The sequence below is a fragment of the Hyalella azteca genome, unplaced genomic scaffold, assembly GCF_000764305.2.
Source record: "Hyalella azteca isolate HAZT.00-mixed unplaced genomic scaffold, Hazt_2.0.2 contig7294, whole genome shotgun sequence".
Classification (NCBI taxonomy): domain Eukaryota; kingdom Metazoa; phylum Arthropoda; class Malacostraca; order Amphipoda; family Hyalellidae; genus Hyalella; species Hyalella azteca.
In genome coordinates, this window is record NW_025937422.1 from 37808 (window position 1) to 44491 (window position 6684).

At 39.9% G+C, this 6684-nt stretch overlaps 1 long non-coding RNA gene across 1 annotated transcript; it reads left to right on the forward strand.

Annotated features, from left to right (window-relative positions):
- The first annotated feature begins 3287 nt into the window (after positions 1–3287).
- LOC125178128 lies at positions 3288–6280 on the forward strand. The gene is made up of 3 exons (XR_007156800.1): positions 3288–3356; positions 5627–5734; positions 6181–6280. It is a non-coding gene; the product is annotated as an uncharacterized LOC125178128 (long non-coding RNA).
- Positions 6281–6684: the final 404 nt, after the last annotated feature.

Genomic DNA, 6684 nt, shown 5'->3' on the forward strand with positions numbered 1-6684 from the left:
TAATGCAAAATTACTTGCTAAGCTGCAGAGTCCCACGCTGAAAAAAATTAGGGTAATCTCTAATTTATTTGTTAATTTATTGTTATATGAGAAAATACTTTCACCACAAAGAAGAAGGGTTTCAAATTTATAGGGAATAATGATAGTTGTTTCAGAGTCATCGACACACGTCAACATGACAGCTGATTGTGCTGCGATGGGAGTTTCTAAGCAACTATGGGAGAATCCAAATTTACCAGGTTCTTCAAGCATACAAATGTTGGAAGAAAATAGCGTGGACAGTAGCGCGTTACATGTAGCGGCCGCTACACATTCAGTAGCGGTAGCGGTAGCGGCGCTACATTTAAGGCAATGTAGCGGTAGCGGTAGCGCCCGCTACATATTTAAGTAGCGAGACGAGCTTTTGCCGCTACAGCGCTACCGCTACATTTATAGATTATTGTTACTTGTTAATTTGTTGCCAGTTACCACTTACAGGTATTTTTTCATGTTTCAGTTTGCTAACAGTTATTTTTATGTTTCACCTTCCCTACATGGATGTCAACTTTGATCTACCAATCTAAAAAAAATCCACATATACATATGCAAATAAAAGACTGATTTTTATATGTATATGTGGAAATTTTTTTAGATTAGTAGATTAAAGTACACATCCATGTAGGGAAGGTAAAATATAAAAACAACTGTAACTTTTATTTACTGTAACTAACTCGTACTAGTTCGGTTAGGTTAATTGCAATAAAGTTGCATTGATAGGTTTTGAAAATGTTTCATTATCAATAAATGTTTATGAGTAAATCCCAATAGCAGAACAATAAATATTTAGAGATTTCCAATAATTTCGGCTATTGTAGCGGCTAATGTAGCGGCGCTACATTTTACTGTAGCGGTAGCGGTAGCGCTCGCTACAATCTAGTGGGTGCAGCGGTAGCGGTAGCGCCCGCTACATTTAGAGCATGTAGCGGTAGCGCCGCTACATTTCAAAGTAGCGCTGCCCAGCTCTGCAGGTAGTCAAAGTTACAGTCGGCTGACTGTAGACTGCAGGTAGTTTGAGTTACAGTTGGCTGGTAGATGACCTGGCGTGTGCTTGGGACGCGTCTGTCACGCCGTCTCGCGGGTGTTGTGTTTGCTCAGTGTTACTCGGGCCTTCACGAGGCATGGCTTGTCTGATACGTAAACTTTTTTCAGAATCCGTTTAATTCTGTTTATAGCACAAAATTGTTCAACATTTAGTTTATCAGTACATAATTTTCTAATTATCAGCGCTAATTCATCCAGCTGGAGTCAGCTCGTGCGTCATCACGAGCCCCCAATCGGCGCTATGAAGGTAAGGGGGTCCATGCTGTGATCAATAATCAACCGATTTTTTATCATTTAATTAGTAAACGATCCGAAAATAACTTATTTTTCATAAAGAACTTAACTAGGTAACACTTTTGTTATGCAAATATTTACTTTTTCAGGTTATAAAATCGGTAAAAAAGCTCTTCTCTATATGAAAACATCATTTTATAAATGGGGTTATAAAATTTGTTGAAAAGTTTCTCTATACATGAAAATACTAATGTTCTCACCGAAAAAATACTTGTGTTTTATTCGTGCATCCATATTTATATTTTTTTAATTTAAGGTGCAGTATTATTTCGGCATTAATACTAAGACATTTTGTTTTCTGCTCATCTCCGATGGATGTTTTCTCTCTTCATTGAAAGGCCTTGAGTGACTTCAGAGTCACAATGCTCACTAAGAATATTCCCTAAGAAGAATATTCTGGCAATTTTTTTGCTGGTTCTCTTAAAAATCGTTCCTTTTTAGACAAGACAGCCCTGCATTACACAGCCCAGCTAACTGCTGTACAACCCTGCATTACACAGCCCAGATAACGGCTGTACAACCCTGCAATACACAGCCCAGATAACTGCTGTACAACCCTGCATTACACAGACCAGCTAACTGCTGTACAACCCTGCATTACACAGCCCAGATGTACAGCCCTGCATTACACAGCCCAGCTAACTGCTGTACAACCCTGCATTACACAGACCAGCCAACTGCTGTATCGGGGTTTTGGGGCTGGAGATTCTTGAATTTCCTCACTCGGTCTCCTTGTAAGTCCGGATTTTTATCGCTATTTTCTAGTTTTACGAATTCGAGCGAGCAACAAACACGAGAGCTTCCTGTTCTGCAATAAAATAACACTAGTAGATGAGAATATCTCCAGAGTATTCGCAATAATATGTTTGCCCTTTTCTTTATGGTTCAAAAAATGTGCATGGTTCATATCCCAGGCAGCCGAGTGGGCTGATACTCTCAAGCACTCTACTGAGGGCTCATGTGGTAATGGGTAAAATCATGAGGCTTTGCTTTTATATCACATAAGCCATGCACGGAAGCGATGTACCGCAATGGGCGGATGGGATTGTCGCAAAGCTGTCAGGCAGCGCCATGAAATAGAACTTCCCGAGGTAGAATAAATGTCTTAGCACAATAGAGCGTAATCGTAACCTCAAATGATCAGTCAAGGCATCTACCTTAAATCTTATTGTAATATTGATTTTAATTTTTTCAAGTTTCAATGTTATTAAACTTCCTTCTTGTCGTGTAACTTATTGCTTATCTGCTTCAGTTTAAACGAGTTCCACAAGCGGATGCAATGTAACCGCGTCACATGCGTCACAAATTATTTATACTGCCATTTTGCTTTTGTACCACGTTATTTTTTTGCAATCGTACAAAAAGTTATTTCTTATATATGTTCTGCTAAATTTGTACTCATTCTTTTTCATTGATGTTTTTGTCTTTCGATTTTTCTTGCATTTTCATTTAGAGGAGCCTGTTTAATTGATCATCCGATACTCGTCACTTTCATTCTGTCAGTCGTGAAGAAATATGCACTTCACTGTTCTGTGAATAATCACGGCAACCACTTATTGCATTACTAGTTGCATCACTGCATATGGTCACTTATTGCGTCACTAGTTCGGTCAAGGTCATTTATTGCATTAATAGTAACGTCATGAAGGTCATTCATTGGGTAGCGAGTTATCGACAATATGAATATTCAGTTCGATAACAGGGCACATCCTTCACTGATATTTACTTATGAGCACAACAATGCAAGCGTTCAATGGGCGCCCTCGACGCTGCTCTGCAGCCATGAAGTCATCTGGGATCATGTTAATCATTGTTAGAGGTTAATTTTATGCTCGCAGTTGTGATAGCAAGAATGTTAGCAAACACCAGCGCTTATCAGGCGACGTCACTCACAGCTCTTGTTGCTCTGCAGGGCACGAGCAGCTGCTGCAGGCTGCTGCTGCTCCTGGCAGCCGCGGCACCCGAAGCTTCTGCATGCGCACGTGAGTCTGAGTCTCCAGGTTTGGTTCGTTGCGGTTAGTATGGATTGAATTCAAATAACTGGCATCACATTGCTCTGAGCTTTGCTTTCTCCCCATAACTGGCTCGGCAGGAGCGGCTCACTTTCTGTGTGCCTACAACCAGCGAAGCGGACGCTATACTTATACTCTCCACCATTGATATGCTGCTGCTATATAATCACGTACAGGGGGGTTTGAGGTCAAAGATTTTACTCGAGCCTTTTTTCCCAGGAGCTCACAGGATAGAATCTCATGAAAATTGACACATACCCGTACGCATATTTTGTGTACCAAACCTTCTTGCCGGATTTCCGAAATTTCTACTCCTTCCTCCCATAATCCCCAGAAAAGGGGGAAATTTAGTCAATAAATTACCTAAAATGAGGTTGCGGAAACGATCACAGCTCAAAAAGTCGTAAACTCAGATCAATGCCCTTGCTTTCAAAAGAAAGGTAAAAGATTGGAGTGTGTTTGGGATTTCGAACGATTTTTTGTCGTGTCAAAACTTCATACCCAAATTTGGGGTCATTGTTAACCATGAAATTTTTTGGGCCATTTTTCGGCGGTTTGTCAACTCTTACGGTCAAACCGTAAGGATTTTTGAAATTTTGACGACATAATCTCGAAGCGTCTTGACGAGATACACTATGTGATACTACAGATTTACGAAAAAATGAAAACTCACAAAGTTGTGAGCCAAACTTTGATCAACTTTTTACAAAATTTTTCACTTTTTTCTTCACAACTCTGCGGAATTTTTTTTAGATTTTTCAACAACATTAATAATAAAGCATATGTCTTTGCCTTTAATTTGGACCTTGTTGCAAGATCCTAGCTTTTATATAACTCGAGATATGATTTTTCAAAGAGGGCAAGAATTGACCAAATTTTCGTCGAAATCGCGTAATTTGGAGAACTTGCCTGAAGGTGTTCAACGTCTTTACTCTTAAGATTATTGTGCGAGCTGCGTATTTTTTGGAAGCTTTCTGAAAGTTGCTATCAACAGAGGCTAAAATACCGCTAATTGCTGTGTATATCACTTATTTTAAAAAAATTATTCCTATAAGAAACTTTATTAAAATTAGACCAAAAATTTGATTTTTTCGCTTTTTGAGCAATTATTTAGGCAACTTAATTTTAACTTAAAGACATAATTCTTACATGGTTACCGGCTTCAGCTCTTTAAAATTAATAATGCGAAAGAAAAAATCTCGAAAGTTCTATAGAAAACGGTTTTCGTGAAACATTAATACTGCTCCGTGCCATGTAATTGTCCTGCGTGCCCGAACTGCGATTTTTGGCTTTTTCAAGGTCTTTTTACTCGATAACAACCAGGATTGAAGAAAATTTATGCGAATAACAATGAAAAGAAAACAAATATTACCTTTTAATGGCCCGAGTGTTGAGCTCGGGGCCCTGACGTTCACCCGATATCTGCCGTCAAACACGACCTCAACAAGAATTTCGCTCAAGCCGTTATTACGACGTACGATGACCACCGGCGTGCAGGAGTAGACAGCGCTCGTAAATTCGACTAGTAAGTTGAGAAACTGGTACCTTAAGAAGTTTTGAAGCTGTGTTTTTTGCAACAATCAACTAAGTATTTAAACTTTTTGCAATGTTTACTTTGATAGAGGAAAAGCGACACCTAGGTTGTTGAAGTTTGGAGTATTTAGACCGGAGTTCACATTTCCAACACGTTCAGTGAGTGTTGGAAATGCGAACTCCGGCCACAATCATGCACGGTATTAAAATAGAATAGGTAGGAAATTAAACACGTCGTAAAATATACGTCATTGGCTGAGGTTAGGTTCAAGTCAGGAACAAGTTCCTATATGGCGACCATGACAAAGGGTGGTTAGGTTTGATTAGGTTTGGCAAGGCAAAGTTAGTTCAGGCAAGGTTAGGCTAGGATAGGTTAGGTTAGGTTAAGTTACGTTGGGTTGGGTTAGGTATGGTTAGGTAAGGTGAGATTAGGTTAGGACAGGTTAGGTCAGTTTAGGTTTGGACGTTTCAGGCTGTGTTTACTTCGGTAAGGTTAGGTCAGATTTATTTGGCTAGGTAAAACTAATGCAAGATTGTTTTAAACACTAATGATACACACAGGAAAAACCCACAATTGGGGGATTGCTGTGTGTAGTAGGAAATATGTGGCAAGAAGAAGAGAGAAAAAGAAAAAAAAGTAAAAAAATTATAGCGGCTGATCTGGTTTCAGATCTGAATATTTTTTACCGCGTTGCTTGTGATTGCAGGTGTGTGCCGCTCTGAGCAGTCCAAGTGCGCCAACGACCGCTGCATAAACGAGACGTGGCTGTGCGACGAAGGCAACATCTGTGGCGACGCCAACGACGAGCGCGACTGTAAGTTGCCTGATGCGTCAAACACTACCGCGCAATTCTTTTGTCTTTTATTTCGAGTTAATATGAGGATTTGTTTCGGCTCCAAAAATTCAATTGATATCTCGAATTTTAATAAATTATTACTCGACTGCGTTCAATTTTAAGGTTTCACTATCGAATTATTTTCAATGTTTTGCGAGCATGCTGTGACTAAACTCGAGCTGTTGAGCTTAACTTCTTCTAGGGCCTAGATTTTCTTTCCACAGGAAATATGGGCCCGCTGAACCCATTGCCTATTGAGACTTTTCCATCACTTCTTATGCGATGTTATAAACAACACATACGTCATATTCTTACCTCTACATATTCTTCTCGCCTCGCGTTCAGGAAACCCGGCCTCACTGTATAAATTTTGTTATTTATCAATTAGTTAGCCCGACATTCACGGCTTCCTTGATTTATTGCAGGCTGCACCGGTGACCACTTCGTCTGCGGCGACGGCAGATGCATCCCCAAGCATTGGGAATGCGACGGCTGGGACGATTGCAGGGACAGGAGTGATGAGAAGCATTGTGAGTACACGGCTGATGTAACGAGTCTCTAAGTGTGTGTGTCATCATATCATGAGTCGGCGTTGGTATTGAATTAATATGATGGCTAAGTGTGTGTAATGATCTTGCGTGTCGCGCCAGACAAAACATGAATATTCTCATAGTTTTCGGCTGCAGAAATTAGTAGATGAAGGTCTTCTTGGTCTCTTCTTCAGACGTTTAAATGAGTTAAACATCGCAGAAACAATCCGTTGAAAGGCTTGGTCGCACGAAAATCACTATGCGACAGTGTTGCTATAATCACAAACACTTAAAAGTCTTTCACTTCACCACCGTATTTAAAGTCTCACAATTATAGTCAAGCAATCGAATTTCACTTTTTAAGAAAACACGATTGTTATCACTTAGTTCGGGCGCCAA